The sequence below is a fragment of the Cherax quadricarinatus genome, chromosome 54 (genome assembly GCF_038502225.1).
Source record: "Cherax quadricarinatus isolate ZL_2023a chromosome 54, ASM3850222v1, whole genome shotgun sequence".
In the NCBI taxonomy this organism is placed as follows: domain Eukaryota; kingdom Metazoa; phylum Arthropoda; class Malacostraca; order Decapoda; family Parastacidae; genus Cherax; species Cherax quadricarinatus.
The window spans coordinates 16,673,638-16,692,222 of record NC_091345.1 but is presented as its reverse complement, the minus strand read 5'-3'; positions in this window follow the sequence as shown (position 1 = coordinate 16,692,222).

Below are 18,585 nucleotides of genomic sequence, written 5' to 3'. Positions count from 1 at the left end.
TCAACTTCCCTAAGCTTAGCCTTAGCCCCTCTGGACTTCCCCTCAGAAACCACGTGCAACCGGGAGCCTTAATTCCTGCAATATTCAATCGTTATTAGTGTGCTGCCTGCACCTCAGAAATTCCTATATCCAAGAGGGTATGTATCCCGTAGTATAACTATGCAGACACGGACACTAGCTTCCAGACTGCTCTGAGACACTGGTACTTACTGGGCATGCTCTGCCTGTTGCACACCGGACCCACAGAACAACTCACTCACAATCTCCCCAGACATCAACGGACATTCCCGGACATCAACCAAATCTTTCAGTGGGCTGCGGAAAACAATATGAAGTTCAACGACGAGAAATTTCAATTACTCAGATATGGTAAACATGAGGAAATTAAATCTTCATCAGAGTACAAAACAAATTCTGGCCACAAAATAGAGCGAAACACCAACGTCAAAGACCTGGGAGTGATTATGTCGGAGGATCTCACCTTCAAGGACCATAACATTGTATCAATCGCATCTGCTAGAAAAATGACAGGATGGATAATGAGAACCTTCAAAACTAGGGAGGCCAAGCCCATGATGACACTCTTCAGGTCACTTGTTCTATCTAGGCTGGAATATTGCTGCACTCTAACAGCACCTTTCAAGGCAGGTGAAATTGCCGACCTAGAAAATGTACAGAGAACTTTCACGGCGCGCATAACGGAGATAAAACACCTCAGTTACTGGGAGCGCTTGAGGTTTCTAAACCTGTATTCCCTGGAACGCAGGAGGGAGAGATACATGATTATATACACCTGGAAAATCCTAGAGGGACTAGTACCGAACTTGCACACGAAAATCACTCACTACGAAAGCAAAAGACTTGGCAGACGATGCACCATCCCCCCAATGAAAAGCAGGGGTGTCACTAGCACGTTAAGAGACCATACAATAAGTGTCAGGGGCCCGAGACTGTTCAACTGCCTCCCAGCACACATAAGGGGGATTACCAACAGACCCCTGGCAGTCTTCAAGCTGACACTGGACAAGCACCTAAAGTCAGTTCCTGATCAGCCGGGCTGTGGCTCGTACGTTGGTTTGCATGCAGCCAGCAGCAACAGCCTGGTTGATCAGGGGCTGATTCACCAGGAGGCCTGGTCACAGACCAGGCCGCGGGGGCGTTGACCCCCAAAACTCTCTCCAGGTAAACTCCAGGTAAACACTGGCCAGAAATCTACAAGATAAAGGAGGTCTTGTCTTACTGTATGGGCCTGACGGAGGTCATCTACGGTACATCGAGGTGCCTCTACCAGATTTCCCCAGGTCTCAGATGTGAAGACACGTGGGGGGGGCGCCGTCTGCTGATCACGGCACATCTTGTCCAGTTGGTGTCTGTCTTAAGAAAGACGCTATTGTGTCTTTGAGACCCGCACCTCGTCATTCAAGCTAGGGCTGCCAGTTCTCCCTAGCTAACTTAACCTAGTGTTTGCCTACATTATCGGCCTATTACTACCTATGTTAAGGTCTTAGGTCTACATTATTATTATCTACAGTTGCCTCAGTGATCCTAATATTAGTGTACTACCAGTAAAACTACCTACTCCTTCCCTGAAGGGTAAATCTATAACTTAAATAGTACCTTCATCCATGCCAACTTGGGGAGAGAAATGTGTTTATGTTTGGGGAGAACGCTTTTTGTTTGGGTGGGTTTAAGGGCCACCCAGCTCAGACGTTCCATTACGGCCTTGCTGGGATCCCTTGGTTTGCCGTGTCTGTCCTGTGGAACTTTAGGGACCAAATAAATTTCCACATCCTCCCGCCGGCGAAGGTAGGCGCTAAGTCTAAATCAAGTTCACCTTCCACGAGCCCCCACAGTGGACCCTGGACACGAGTGCCGTCTGGCCACTCTCGTCGAGCAGACTCCGGTCTAACTTCAACCATCCAGTTTCCCCTGTGTGGACCTCTGGGGGTGTAAACTTGTTGGTTCCGGTGGTCTTAGCACCCTTTCCTTTAACTTTAGCATCTTTCGTATGTCTAGCCTTGACTGAGTGGCTCCGTACTTTCCCACCCAGTGGCCCACATGCTCTGGTAGCCTTTCCTCCCACTGTTATGAGGTTCCCTGGATTTAATGGCAATCTATCTCCCTCTTTACGTACCCTGTAAAAGTGTTTTCCCAAGGTGGCCGAGTGTTCGTCACTCCCTGCCTGGTTCAGCCTCCCTGGCAGTTCATCGTGTACACTGGTACTCATTATCACTACTCCCCCAGCTATCATGGGGACAGCTTCTCCTCTATCTGGCGTGGCAGGGAATTCAGGTGGAATCCTGCCGCCTATGATGTATCCTACTGGGGATCTGTATAACCCAATTCCTTCCTTAAACGTCCGTCGTGTAGACAGGAAGTCATCTATATGATTGGCTCCCACCAGGATACCTACATTTCTGACCGTGTCAGTGGTAATTCCCTGGTCTGCCAGCTTCACGTCAAGGTCTTTCAATCGCTTAGCTGCTGCAGCAAGACCTCACGCTGTAATTGCCCTGGGTAATGTCTCTACCACCAAGGCTGTAATGTCTCTGCGATGTCCACCTAATTTGACTGTGACATCCACCACATCATAAGATTTGGGTGGGACCTGACTTATAGCCCCTCCCAACATCATACTAACTTTCTTTGTGGCCTTCAACTTTAATTTAGCCACCAACTTCTTTGTTATCAAGGATACTTGTGCTCCTGGGTCAAAGAATAATCGGGTTGTTTCGGACCTGAGCCCACTCACAACCTTTGCCATGACTGTAGGTAGGGCAGCACCTCCGTGATTCTCACTCGGATTAGAGACTTCACTCCCACTAATCACGCTGGCTACCATTTTAGGCTCAGACTCACTTTCTATCTCTACCTGAGAGATATCCCTACTAGCCTGGGGTTCCCTTAAATTATTGGGACATAGTGCAATATGGTGCTTACCTTTGCAACAGACTCGACACTCACTGAGCTGGGTGCCACAGTCTCTCGCAAAGTGTTCCCCACAACACTTGAAGCAGAGTCTCAACTCCCTTATCTCTGTTGCCTACTGCTCAGTGTTATATACTCCGAGCAACTCGTGCTAGCGTGTTCGCCTTCGCAGAACACGCATATTCTGGCATGAGTGCCTCTAAGGTTCTGCTTAGAGGTTCTTACCTTAGACACCTCTTTACCATAGTACACTCCAACGTTAGTCGTACGAGCTTTAGACTGATCTCTCGAGATCTTTAAGTAACTGTCTGGGTATTTATGTGGTGATGGGGGTGACTCTTCTCTCACACCTATACTCAAATGAGAAACGAGCTCTCCCAACCCCTCAACAATTTGTTTTATCGTGAACCTATTCGTCCGATATTTTAAGTGTAACTCATGCACTGTAGTGCTAGCCAGTTTCCTCTGAATCACCTGACTGATGAACCATTCCGACTTACTCCAATCATGTAAATCTTTAAGACTATTCGTCAAACTCATAACTTTGATTCGGAACTTCTCTAGGCTCTGACGGTCATGGCGACAAGCCTCTAGATCCAACAACCGATAAAGTATAGCTACCTTTATCTCCTCAGTGTTGCCAAACGTGTCCTTTAATTGGTCTTTGGCATGTTGGTAATTGGTGTCGGTGGTTTGGTAATGCCGGACCAAGTCCAAGGCTTTACCCTTGAGCTGTGAACGTAAATATTGTAATTTGACGGCATCTGACAAATCATCTCTGTCATCTATCTGGGCTTTAAACTGATCCCAGAAAGCAATGTACTCTGTTAAGGTTCCGTCGAACGTTGGTAAATTCAACTGGGGCAATCTGGGCAACACATTAACAGGCGTGCTGTTGTTCGTGTTCCTTGAAACATTTGCTGCCCCTGCTGTACCGGCCTTCAAAGTCTTTATTAACTACCTGCAGAGTCTCATCTCTGCTTTACACTCTGCCCTTCGTTCGTCATAGTCCGTCCGTGCTACTTCGACTGTATATTCAGACTCACCTGTAGTATAGGCCTCTGTCTCATAAAGGATAAATGATCTCTCAAAGGCCTCCAGTCTTTGCTCCAAAGGTTTCAGGCAACTCTCTAGTTCCTCCCAGTCTACGTCCTGATCTTGCCTGACCATACGACACTCCTCACATGCTTTGCTCAGGCGCCCCTAATAGGCTCCCATAGACCGCTTTAATTGACTTAGAGCTGGGACAGCTGGTACTTCATCTTCACCTACCATAGTTGCGGTTTAGTTAAGATCATGGTACTAATTTGTACTTCAATTTGCCCACCCCACAGCACGAACGGTATTAGGTGAGAATGAACGAGTCTCAAGGCTTCTCAACAAGCTTGACAACTCCCTTTATTATATTGACTCTACTCTGAATCAAAAATGTACACTGTTAGCTCTCAAATCCCAATCAAAATGTGTATCGATGTGAAAGCTTAACCTAGCACTTAACTGTACAATGCCAGCAAATAATTACAGGACTTAACCTAGTCTCAGGTACAATTCACATTAACATGAATCAAAGACAATGAAAATCACACAATAAAAAGTGCAGTATACAAATTAAAATCACTTGGTTAACACAAGTAAATTCAACAATTCAACTTGTGAAACAGTAAATAAATAATGTATGTAAACTGCTTGGCCTAACTGTGCCCAGCTTACTCTGTCTAGCGTGGATGGTTGGATAAGGTAAATCCTAACCTAGCTAGTGTGCTAGAGCTTAAACCTGGCTTTATAACTCCCTGTAAATAATAACTAGGTTAAATCTGTCCTAGCTACTATAACTTTTGTAAATATTGCACAAGCCTAGCCTAACTGTGGCTACCTTGCAAATCCACTGTAAGTAATCAACACACAAGTCTCCTACTCTGGATTACTTGTAATCACTGTAAATAATTAAATTCACAAGCTTCTCTAGCCTACCTGTGTCATGTGGGTTTTCGATACATGGATAGGGTAAGAATACTCACGTAGGCTGGTAGTACGTATAATATAATGGAAAGTATGGGAAAGCGCCAACAGCCGTCCTGCCTCTCTCTGCTCCCTAGCCTGACTGACCCATGAGTGCCTACGGGAGAGGATGTTTGAAATCCTGCTACGGTCAGCAGCAATATGAATACAGTAAATGATTCACACAGATGGTTGGTAGTGAGTCATCTACTGGTACACTGGTTACTGGTAACTGGTTACTAGGAACTGGTACTACTACTGAGAGCTCGGCGACACTAACGTATGTCGTCCTGACATACAACTAATACAAACTAGAGATGGCAGGTGTACGGCTTGGGCTGATTCTATACAATGTCAAAGTACACAACAATTGAACATTATCACATACATAAGTAGAATATTGGAATGGAAGCTTACATAAGTGAAACTGTAACGCAATACAAGGTATAATATAGCACAACTCATCGAATGAAACTCAACGTTGAGATTACACAATAGAAGTTATAAAAAAAATTTGATCGATCGATCTGTATTCATGTGATCTACGGATTCTGAGGAAGGAATATATACAAAGAAAGAAGTGTTTAACAGAAAGGCAGATTCGGTGCACTCAAATCTAGCTTACCTGGAGTTTACCTGGAGAGAGTTCCGGGGTCAACGCCCCCGCGGCCCGGTCTGTGACCAGGCCTCCTGGTGGACCAGAGCCTGATCAACCAGGCTGTTGCTGCTGGCTGCACGCAAACCAACGTACGAGCCACAGCCCGGCTGGTCAGGAACCGACTTTAGGTGCTTGTCCAGTGCCAGCTTGAAGACTGCCAGGGGTCTGTTGGTAATCCCCCTTATGTATGCTGGGAGGCAGTTGAACAGTCTCGGGCCCCTGACACTTATTGTATGGTCTCTTAACGTGCTAGTGACACCCCTGCTTTTCATTGGGGGGATGTTGCATCGTCTGCCAAGTCTTTTGCTTTCGTAGTGAGTGATTTTCGTGTGCAAGTTCGGTACTAGTCCCTCTAGGATTTTCCAGGTGTATATAACCATGTATCTCTCCCGCCTGCGTTCCAGGGAATACAGGTTCAGGAACCTCAAGCACTCCCAGTAATTGAGGTGTTTTATCTCCGTTATGCGCGCCGTGAAGGTTCTCTGTACATTTTCTAGGTCAGCAATTTCACCTGCCTTGAAAGGTGCTGTTAGTGTGCAGCAATATTCCAGCCTAGATAGAACAAGTGACCTGAAGAGTGTCATCATGGGCTTGGCCTCCCTAGTTTTGAAGGTTCTCATTATCCATCCTGTCTTTTTCTAGCAGATGGGATTGATACAATGTTATTGTCCTTGAAGGTGAGATCCTCCGACATGATCACTCCCAGGTCTTTGACGTTGGTGTTTCGCTCTATTTTGTGACCAGAATTTGTTTTGTACTCTGATGAAGATTTAATTTCCTCGTGTTTACCATATCTGAGTAATTGAAATTTCTCATCGTTGAACTTCATATTGTTTTCTGCAGCCCACTGAAAGATTTGGTTGATGTCCGCCTGGAGCCTTGCAGTGTCTGTAATGGAAGACACTGTCATGCAGATTCGGGTGTCATCTGCAAAGGAAGACACGGTGCTGTGGCTGACATCCTTGTCTATGTCAGATATGAGGATGAGGAACAAGATGGGAGCGAGTACTGTGCCTTGTGGAACAGAACTTTTCACTGTAGCTGCCTCGGACTTTACTCTGTTGACGACTACTCTCTGTGTTCTGTTAGTGAGGAAATTATATATCCATCGACCGACTTTTCCTGTTATTCCTTTAGCACACATTTTGTGCGCTATTATGCCATGGTCACACTTGTCGAAGGCTTTTGCAAAGTCTGCATTCTTTGTATCTTCTAGTGCATCTAGGACCTTGTCGTAGTGATCCAATAGTTGAGACAGACAGGAGCGACCTGTTCTAAACCCATGTTGCCCTGGGTTGTGTAATTGATGGGTTTCTAGATGGGTGGTGATCTTGCTTCTTAGGACCCTTTCAAAGATTTTTATGATATGGGATGTTAGTGCTATCGGTCTGTAGTTCTTTGCTATTGCTTTACTGCTCCCTTTGTGGAGTGGGGCTATGTCTGTTGTTTTTAGTAACTGTGGGACGACCCCCGTGTCCATGCTCCCTCTCCATAGGATGGTAAAAGCTCGTGATTGGGGCTTCTTGCAGTTCTTGATGAACACGGAGTTCCATGAGTCTGGCCCTGGGGCAGAGTGCATGGGCATGTCATTTATCGCCTGTTCGAAGTCATTTGGCGTCAGGATAACATCGCATAGGCTTGTGTTAACCAAATTTTGTGGCTCTCTCATAAAAAATTCATTTTGATCTTCGACTCTCAGTCTGGTTAGCGGCTTGCTAAAAACTGAGTCATATTGGGACTTGAGTAGCTCACTCATTTCCTTGCTGTCATCTGTGTAGGACCCATCTTGTTTAAGTAGGGGCCCAATACTGGACGTTGTTCTCAACTTTGATTTGGCATAGGAGAAGAAATACTTTGGGTTTCTTTCGATTTCATTTATGGCTTTTAGTTCTTCCCGCGATTCCTGACTCCTATAAGATTCCTTTAGCTTGAGTTCGATGCTTGCTATTTCTCTGACCAGTGTCTCCCTACGCATTTCAGAAATATTGACCTCTTTTAGCCGCTCTGTTATTCTTTTCCGTCGCCTGTATAGGGAGCGCCTGTCTCTTTCTATTTTACATCTACTCCTCCTTTTTCTTAGAGGAATAAGCCTTGTGCATACATCGAGTGCCACCAAGTTAATCTGTTCTAGGCATACGTTGGGGTCTGTGTTGCTTAGTATATCTTCCCAGCTTATATCGGTTAGGACTTGGTTTACTTGGTCCCACTTTATGTTTTTGTTATTGAAGTTGAATTTGGTGAATGCTCCCTCGTGACTAGTCTCATTATGTCTGTCTGGGGCTCCACGCATACATGTCTGAACCTCAATTATGTTGTGATCTGAGTATATTGTTTTTGATATGGTGACATTTCGTATCAGATCATCATTGTTAGTGAAGATGAGGTCTAGTGTATTCTCCAGTCTAGTAGGCTCTATTATTTGCTGGTTTAAATTGAATTTTGTGCAGAGATTTAAAAGCTCGTGTGAGTGTGAGTTTTCATCAGAGCTGCCTCCTGGTGTTATTACTGCAACAATATTATTTGCTATATTCCTCCATTTTAGGTGCCTTAAGTTGAAATCCCCCAGGAGCAAGATGTTGGGTGCAGGAGCTGGCAGATTTTCCAGACAGTGGTCAATTTTTAACAGCTGTTCCTGGAATTGCTGGGATGTTGCATCCGGAGGGTTGTAGACTACCACAATGACTAGGTTTTGGTTCTCGATCTTTACTGCTAAAACTTCCACTACGTCATTTGAGGCATTAAGCAGTTCTGTGCAAACAAGTGACTCTGCAATGTACAGGCCAACCCCCCCCCTTTTGCCTGTTCACTCTGTCGCATCTGTATAGGTTGTAACCTGGGATCCATATTTCGTTGTCCAAGTGATCCTTTATGTGGGTCTCAGTGAAAGCCGCGAACATTGCCTTTGCCTCTGCAAGCAGTCCACGGATGAAAGGTATTTTGTTGTTTGTTGCTGGCTTTAGACCCTGTATATTTGCAAAGAAGAATGTCATCGGACTGGTAGTATTGTTGGTACTGGGGGGGGGGATTTTTTACCGGCAATAGTATCTGTATCTGTTGCTTTGGAGTGGAGGCCATCAACTGTGGTTCCACTCCAGGAATGACTGGATTTGGTGTACGATTTCTGCCATTTCCTGCCAGTTTTTTTTCCTTCCTGGCACTAAAAAACCTCTCCCTCTTGAGTGGCTGTGGCTACCCAGGTTTTCCCATGGCCTGGATGTTTTGTATCTTTTTGTCCCCTTAGCTTCTGTACTAATTCCTTGTGAGGAACTGTGTCGAAGGCCTTCTTAAAGTCCAAGAAAATGCAATCAACCCACCCCTCCCTCTCATTTCTTACTTCAGTTACCTTGTCATAAAACTCTAGCAGGTTTGTGACACAGGATTTGCCTTCCATGAGTCCGTGCTGGCTGTCGTTTATAATCTTGTTCCGCTCCAGGTGCTAGACCATTCTCCACCTGATAATCTTTTCCAAGACTTTGCATACTATACACGTCAGTGACACTGGTCTATAATTTAGTGCTTCATTTCTGTCTCCCTTCTTAAAGATGGGGACTACATTTGCCTTCTTCCATACTTCAGGTAGTTGCCAAGTTTCAAGGGAAGTGTTGAAGATTTTGGTTAGAGCCACACGTAGTGTCCCTGCTTCCTCTCTAAGGACCCATGGAGAGATGTCCGGTCCCACCGCCTTTGAGGTATCAAGGTCACATAGGAACTTCTCCACCTCCTCCTCAGTTGTGTGTAATTCATCCAACACTTGTTGGTATATCGCTTGTTGCTGTACCCCACTGTTTTGTCTTCCCGTTGTCCCTTCAGCCTCCACCATTTGATTATGTTAACACTGTCTATTATAAACTAAATGAAATAATAATATTTGATATGCTTCACAAGAAGGACTGAGGCTTCAGAGGAAGAAGGACACCCAGACCGCTCTGGGACAGATAATTATCCATTAACCTTTATAGACAGAGTTTTATAATTTCTAATTAGGTATTAACCTTGTATTGCATTTCTGTATGTCTCCATGGATGTGAAGATCACATGACCAAGGCTGGCTTGTTAACTGGGTTTAAAGTTTTCAGACAATATCAGGGCCACACAGGCTGCATGCAACCTATTCACCACCATTAAAAAATACTTTAATTTCCAATATGGGCCAATGGGATTACGACACAAAGGGTAATTAATGCTGAATATAACGTGTTCATTACCAGTTAAGATTACTTTAATTCTTTAAATATGTACAACAGGGAGCTCTAAAGCCTATGTACACTGAGAGACAGACACCTCAAAACAAGAACGACAAGAACTGAGAGGGGAAGAACTGAGATAGGATTGAATAATGTGTAGCAGTGGTGGCGGCTCTTTTTTTTAGGTTTAACTAAAAATATTGGATAGGAGTGGCAGTGCCAAGGAGTGACTTGGGGGTTCAACCCCCCCCATCCGCTACCTCCATGAGTATCTAATAATTACAATAATAATGAAGAGAAAAACAACAGTTAGTTTAATATTTGTCATGCACCCTTCATGTGAGCAGTACTCATAAGACTGCAGACATACAATGGGATCAGGGAGTAGGTCTTCCAACGAGGTCATTCTATCACCTCTACACTTGAATGTGTTAGGTTTGTAACATATCTTGATGCCTTCATAGATCTGTATAAGCTAGTGGGCATTAGTGTAACCTTGCAAGTTGATCCCACAACAGGGAAACGCAGTTTTTCCTGCCTGCAACTAGTTAATAAATCTTACCTGAGGAACAATAGTAGTTATAGCATAATCAGTGATACTGCATTTATATCTATAAATTCGATAAGAGCCAAGAGTGTGAATGTTGAAAGCATCGTTGAGGTGTTTTCTTTCAACCACAGCCTGGAATATACCTGGAGGGTGTTCCAGGGGGTCAACGCCCTTATCATTTTCCTAGCAGATGTGGTAGAGACATCGTTGTGATCTTTGAAAGTGAGATTCTCTAACATTATCACTCCCAGGTTCTTCACATTTGTTTTTCGCTCTATTGTGGTGTTGGAATTTGTTTTACACTCCGATCCAGCTTTTATTTCCTCGAGTTTTCCATAGCGGAGTAATTGAAATTTGTCTTCTTTGAATCTTGAGAGCTTCATTTTGCATTAACTCCAAGGGTCGGAGAGAACTTTCTCTAGCTAATATCAACATGGGAGCAGCATAATCAATTAAGGACCTAACATAGGCTATGTACATCATTCTCACGATTCTCACATTAGCACCATAGTTGGGATTGTAGCCAGCAACAGCTTTGAGAGCATTTAGCCTAGCTTTACATTTCTTGTTTAGTTGTGGTATAGTGGATTTGTTAAAGGGTACATCTACACCAAGATATCTGTAAGTTTTAACGTAGCTAATGATTTCACCCTGCAAATAGATGGGTGGGGGATGTCGTTTGCTTGTTAATATCTTAGTTTTAGAGGAAGATATTATGAGGCCTAGTCGATTACAAATTGCTTGAACTTCATTAAGAATGGTATTCATCTTCATATGCCCTGTTGTATGGATCATGATATCATCAGCATAGCTTATAGCTATATGTTTAGGTGAGGCAGGTAGAGCATTTAGGAGAGCATTAATCAGAATATTAAATAGCATGGGACTAAGAACTCCTCCCTGCCGTGTACCTAAAGATATTTCTTTAGAATCACTTCTGAAGCCTTGGTAAAGGACAGAGGATACTCTATTTGACAGGTATCCTATTATCCAGCAGAGTAAGCTACCACCAATATTCATTTGGGCTAGTTCATGTAGTATAACGGTTCTGTTCGCAATATCAAATGCAGATTTTAGATCAAGAAAAGTGGTAAAACTAGTAGAGGTGTGTGCAGTGAGAAAGGTGGAAATACAGTTCTGCACACTTTTACCTTTCATGAACTCATAGAGGTAGGGGGAAAGTTGATGTCTGATTCTGTAGTACAGTCTGTTAAGCTTCATTCTTTCAAAAGTTTTACAAAGACAACTAGTTAAGGAGATCGGCCTAAATGTATCAGGCTGTTGGGGCTTAGGGATAGGCACAATGAGACTATTGGTCCAGGAAGTAGGAAGAACGCCCTCAATGTAACTGAGATTATACAGTGCCAACAAAGGGTTATCAGGCACGTGCCTTAGAGTTCTGAGAATATCATAGGTTATACCATCCTCTCCAGGAGCAGTTGATCGACCTTTGGTTAATGCATTATCTAATTCATACTCGGTAAAGAGGCAATCACTCTCATCAATATTTTGGCTCATAAAATTAATCAGTTTCAACATTTCTTCAGAAGTACTCTCTAATTTTTTTCTAATATGAGATGGAAGGCTTTCATGCCTGGATGTTTTGGACCAGTCATTTATGAGGTCATTTGCTTTTTCAAGAGGAAAGGGATGAGCAACATTGCCAGTCTTTTTCCTGGTTATTTTATTTATACCTTTCCAAGCCAAACTCAAAGGGGTGGACCTATTTAATCCACTAACAAACTGTTCCCATTCCTGTTGCCTAAGTTCTTCCTTTCTATTCCTTGCGTTCTGAGCAGGTCTGGGGTTCTACATTCACGGTATGCTTTACCAATCCTCCTAGCTGCATGTGTTAGATTGCGCAGCTGTGGATCATTATAGTATTTACATTGGTTTTTATTGTTATTTATAGTGGAGGGTCTTTGTTTCCTATTCCTGCCCACTTGATCTGTGAGAACACTCTCAATAGTGGTAATTAAATCATCATTAAATTTTTGTGTGCCAATGGGCTCGTAATTCTTATACCATTGATCCAAGTGGTTAATAAAGTTGTCTCTGTGTTCTGGTTTGAGAATAAGTTTCCTCCTTCTGTATTTAGCTCCTTGATTGCTGGAGATGTGATCAAGATTGACAGTTGTTAGTCTTGGGAAGTGATCAGATAGAAGATCATCAACTATGACAGAGTCATGCATCGTATATGATGTATTAAATCCAAGACACAGATCTAGTATGCCACCATATATGTGAGTAGGCTCAGTAGTGCCCACAATTCGAACATTATCATGCTCATTTAGCAATCTCACTAGTTTAGTTCCATTGGTGTTTGTTATAGACCCACCAATATTCTTATGTCTAGCATTAAAATCTCCAAGAATGATGGTAGGTTCACTACTGATGCGATCTGGTAAAGCATCAGGTCGAAGCTGGTTCGCTGGGGAATAGAGATTAAAAATGTTTATGGAAAAATCGCCTGCATATACTTTGACACCATGATACTGCATGTTAACTCGACTCTGCAAGGAAAGGAGTGAATGTGGCAAGCTCTTTCTGACATACATCACACAACAGTTGGTTGACCTTAGGTTATAAGCTGCATATCCAGGCAAGTTTGGTGGAGGTGCTCCATCTTTCAATCTACATTCCTGCAAACAGATGACATCAATATTCTTGGTTGCACTAATATGATGTAAGTCAGGCAACTGCTTCCTGATGGAAGCAATGTTCCATGAAAAGATTTGTAATGTATCCATTGTAGCGAGTTATTACAATCTCTTGCTCATAAGATGATAAAACTATTATGCTTTGACTACAGTGTGCAGATACTTAAGAGCAAATAGCATAGTTTGTACGTCTTTATCTTCAGGACCTTTATTTTTAAGCATTTTTCGGCATTTTGGCAGCCAGTTAAAAGGCAAGTCTTGAAGGCAAGAGTTATGGGCTTCTTTCTCACAAATTGCTGGAAGCTGAACGGAGATTGCTGCACTTTTGACATCATCACCATGCTCAAGAGCATCATCCTGAGGAGGAGGAGGAGGAGGTGAACGTACAAATCGCAAAGTCCTGGAGGTGCTCAGGGTAACTGTTAACCCAAGTTGTACTACATGGGATGAGGCTATCCCAGATGTTCAGTGTACATTAAATTCCTTCCCCAACAGCTCGATTGGTGAGACACCTCATTTTGCTTTGTATGGCTATGACAAGCGCTTACCATACGAAATTCTGTTTGCTCCACCTCGACCTACTTACGATACTGATAATCCCAGTGTAGTAAAGATGCGGACAACGCAGCTTGTCTTCCAGTGGGTACGAGAGAACCTTATGAAAGCTACTGATAGGTTCACGTCTGTGCGCAATGCCCTTGCCAAGGAAAGTAAAGTGGAACCAGGTTGCAAAGTTATGTTGCTCAACCCAGCGCAGACCCCAGGTATGCACAAACTTGTCCCAAAATTCGTGGGTCCTTACCGTGTCCTCCGACAGCTCCGTGGCAATAAGTTTGAGGTGAGGGAGATTGCTACAGGAACTATCAAGGAAGCCCACCTTGATCACATGAAGTATGTGGACCATGTGCAGGCCGAAGCAGAGCTGGAGTCATGTGCGTTGCAACGCCACAATCAGACCAATGCTAGGGACAATCCGTCTACCCCTTCTCCCACTACTACTGTTACTGAAGACGGCCCAGTAAGGCCCCATACTTATGGCCTGCGACCCAGGACAACAGTACATTTCTGTGACATTGACGTACCTACTGACTTGTCTGACTCCTACGCTAGTTATGCTAATTGTTTGCTTGCAGAAATGGGTATAAATGCGCACACATTGTATAGCTAGTTGATAATGGAGTCAGGGTGGACATCATGTAATTATGTAAATACTTTTAGAAGGGTACCCAGAGTGTAATGAATTCCATGGATATAGTATTATTGTAGGTATGTGCACCCAGTGTTTTTATAAAAAAGAAAAGCCTGTATTACGGTCAGGGTAGTGCTGCCCTCAGAGTCACATGTCACACCTTAGGAAATGCTACTGTCAGTCATTGTTTGCAGATGTGAGGGTGCAACAACGTTTGTAGATGAGTGGTCAACTGATGTTCAGCCCTGCGGACAACCTGTATATAGAAGATTTTAGTTCCAGTACTGACGTCTCCGGACTCTCTCCTCAATGAAACAGCGCGGGCAAACCAGTTTTCTCTTCCCCTGGATGGGAGAGTTTTTTTTTTTTTGCCTGTTGCATTTTTATGTCCATTTTTGATTTACAAGTGAGCGAAAGCCAGTCCCTCTCTGGGGTAGCTAGTGTAAGTAATTCCTTTATACCTACGGGCCCACCTGTATTATCGAGGTGCGTGGCCGAGCAAATGTAGACAGCCTGTACTGTCAGAACACACAGCCTAGCCGTCTGTTCTGACTAGTTCATATTCTGCGGCATTTAAGTGCTGCCCTCTGTAGGCTCACCCAGGTCAGTGGGAGGCTGAGCCCATTTGCTCTCACTCCTAGGCTGATCGACCTGATAGGCACAAGTGCTCCCCCTCCATGGACTGGCTTGCGGTCCCTCCCTCACACTGCCCGTTGTGTACTAACTCCTATCCAATTAAAGCCAAACTAGTCCACGGCCATATCATTGCTACCTACGCTACCTTCATCGGCACTAAACCGCTGTTCAGCAGGAAGAACAGTAATAACACTCTGCACAAGGAAATCACTCCCTAAGAAAGTAAAAGACTCAGTAGTCGGTGTGACGTACTTACAATGAAAAGCAGAGGTGCTATGAGTACACCAAGAGATAACACAATAAGTGTCAGGGGCCCAAGACCATTCAACTGCCTTCCAGCATTCACAGGGGGAATTACCAATAGCCCCCTGGCTGTCTTCAAGAGGGAACTTGACAGACCCCTAAAGTCAGTAGCTGACCAACTGGGTTGTGGTTCCTACGTTGGGTTACGTGTGGTCATCGACTGTGCGGCGGGGGCGCTGATCCCTGGAACATCCTCCAGGTACACTCCAAGAGCTGTGAATCGACCCCTGCAACCACATATAGGTGAGCACAGGCCCATCTTGGAGTACACAGTACCAGTATGGAACTCACACTTCAGGAAAGATGTTAAAAACTAGACATAGACCCTACAGGTAGACTATTATGCAAACATCTGGTGCAGTTAACTACAATCATAAGTACAACAAGAAAAGTTGCAAATGACAAATAGTCACTTACAAAAGAATTACATATTATTTAAATTAGTTCGATGACTAATTTTATGAAGTAATTATGACAAGTTACGTGTCAAGCGTGTCAACATGCCTCGTTGTGCTCCGGGTTTTCTCGTGTTTTCACGGTCGCTCTTACGTGCTAGAACTTTAATTTGTGTCATCAATCCTATACGATACATCCCTCTAGCGCCTGGAACCAATCTTGGGCAGAAAACATTATATACTGAGTCAAAAAAGGAGAATTAGTGTGCACTACCTAGCAGAGTTTACTGCCAGAGGGGAATCAGGCCTGTGTCCCGTGTGAAAAAAATAATAATAATTGAACTTTTCGTGTCAGAGGAAAGAAAGTCTCCCTGATAACATTGAGTATACATAGTGTATAGTGTATACTACAGTGGCTCCCTAGTATATTGATGATAAAGGCTAAAGTGTCATTTGAAAACAGGTGAATTTGTAAATGAAGTGATAAGCCTATAGAGGCAGTTGCCAGAAGTCGCCAGAAACTTACCACAGGTCAGCTGTTTTTAATAATCTTCCTGGCTTGCTAGTGTACTCGCATATAATCTAGTGATACCAGTGAATAGCAGAATACAGTGTTGTAGTTGCAACTAACCAGTATTATAATGGTACTTAGTGGAGTGGAGTGACTTTCATTAGTTTCTTTTTTCTTGAAATACCAGACGTATACTGTGAATTTCATATAACCTGTAGTTACCAGCGGTCGCAATATACACAACGAGAAGCAATTATTACTACAGAAAAAGCGTCCTTCCTCCAAAATTTCCACCAGTCAACTATAGTGATAATATAGCATTTATTGTGGTGGAGACGGAAAAAAAAAATAGAAAAGCCAGATACAATGATTGATAAACAAGGGTTGAGGTCGACCGTTCGTCATTGTAGGAGTTGCCAGCAGTCACCGGTTTCTTCAACACGCAAGTTATACTTTTGTATCAATCAAATCACATATTACTTGGGTAGATAATTTCCAGTAGATCCTTCATGTGTTAGCTCAAATCACCGACCAGTATGTTTTAAATAAGTGACCCACTGATCAGATCAGATCGACTGGTCCGAACCCTTGACTGGTTTCAAACGGTTTCGTTGGACAATAAAGCAGACTGTAAACGGATGGGGTTGTAGGCGCCCTTATAAACACAAACATTAAATATAAATCAGGAACGTGCACGGTAAGCTGTCCAATATACAAAAACAGTTAGAAACAGAAATACAAATAGCTAGAGCTTCATTTAAGGAGGTTATTAATAGAATATTCAAGAGGTTGCTAGTAGAATTGCAGTAAATCAACCATTCAAATCATTATGAAGCTGTGTGTAGTCTGTGGTCAGTCAAACAAACGGGCTTCCACGTGGGTAAATTGTCATTTTTGTGGAAATTGGTGTCACGCCCCTTGTGCAGATATCCAAGAACTAGCTACAAGCAGTGTTAAAACAGGGAAGTGTTTTTGGGTATGCCCAAATGAGATAAATCTGTGGACTAAAATCACAAGGGTATTAAAAGAGGATAACATCAAAGCTGCTTTCATAGAAAATCTGGAAGCTTTCTACAACAGATGGGAACATAAAAAGTCTGGGCTGAATGGTACTGCACTTGATACTGGCCATGTAGTCAGAAACTGTAAGGCTGGAGGTGATGTCCTGGTAGTCAGTAAATGTGGGGCTGATAGTGCTGTCCTGGGAGACAGTAATGGTGAAGCTGGAGGTGCTGTCCTGGGAGACAGTAATGGTGAAGCTGGAGATGCTGTCCTGGGAGACAGTAATGGTGAAGCTGGAGATTTTGTCCAGGTAGTCGGGAATTATACGCAGGAAGGAATACACATAAATGACCTCATAGGGGACAGGAGCCATAGTAGGGAAACAAGTGTAGTCAAAGATAAGATAAAACCAATATTGCAAACTAGAAATACCGCAGGAAATAGCAAACAAGAGGACTCCACTAGCAATAGTGAGGATATATTACCAAAAACAACTGGTGGGAGCTCCATTGTTGGTGCTAGGGAGGATAGAAGTAAGACAGGGAAACATGCACCAACAGGGAATACAGTCACAGAAACCCAAGGCAAACGGAAACCAAGCCTGTGCACATACTATGCACTTGGTATCTGCTGGCATGGGAAATCTGGAAAAACAGATGGGACGTACAACTATGACCACCCTAGAAAATGTCATGCCCATATGACAACAGGAAAATGCAAACTCCCTTCCTGTAAGCTTTTTTACCCTGAACTGTGTACCTCTTCAGTACAGGAAAGACAAAACATCCAGGCCATGGGAAAACCTGGGTAGCCACAGCCACTCAAGAGGGAGAGGTTTTTTAGTGCCAGGAAGGAAAAACAACTGGCAGGAAATGGCAGAAATCGTACACCAAATCCAGTCATTCCTGGAGTGGAACCACAGTCGATGGCCTCCACTCAAAACCAACAGATACAGATATTAATGCCGGAAAAAAATCCCCCCCCCCAGTACCAACAATACCACCAGTCCAATAACATTCTTCTTTGCAAATATACAGGGTCTAAAGCCAGCAACAAACAACAAAATACCTTTCATCCGTGGACTGCTTGCAGAGGCAAAGGCAATGTTCGCGGCTTTCACTGAGACCCACATAAAGGATCACTTGGACAACGAAATATGGATCCCAGGTTACAACCTATACAGATGTGACAGAGTGAACAGGCAAAAGGGGGGGGGGGGTTGGCCTGTACATTGCAGAGTCACTTGTTTGCACAGAACTGCTTAATGCCTCAAATGATGTAGTGGAAGTTTTAGCAGTAAAGGTCGAGAACCAAAACCTAGTCATTGTGGTAGTCTACAAGCCTCCGGATGCAACATCCCAGCAATTCCAGGAACAGCTGTTAAAAATTGACCACTGTCTGGAAAATCTTCCAGCTCCTGCACCCAACATCTTGCTCCTGGGGGATTTCAACTTAAGGCACCTAAAATGGAGGAATATAGCAAATAATATTGTTGCAGAAATAACACCAGGAGGCAGCTCTGATGAAAACTCACACTCACACGAGCTTTTAAATCTCTGCACAAAATTCAA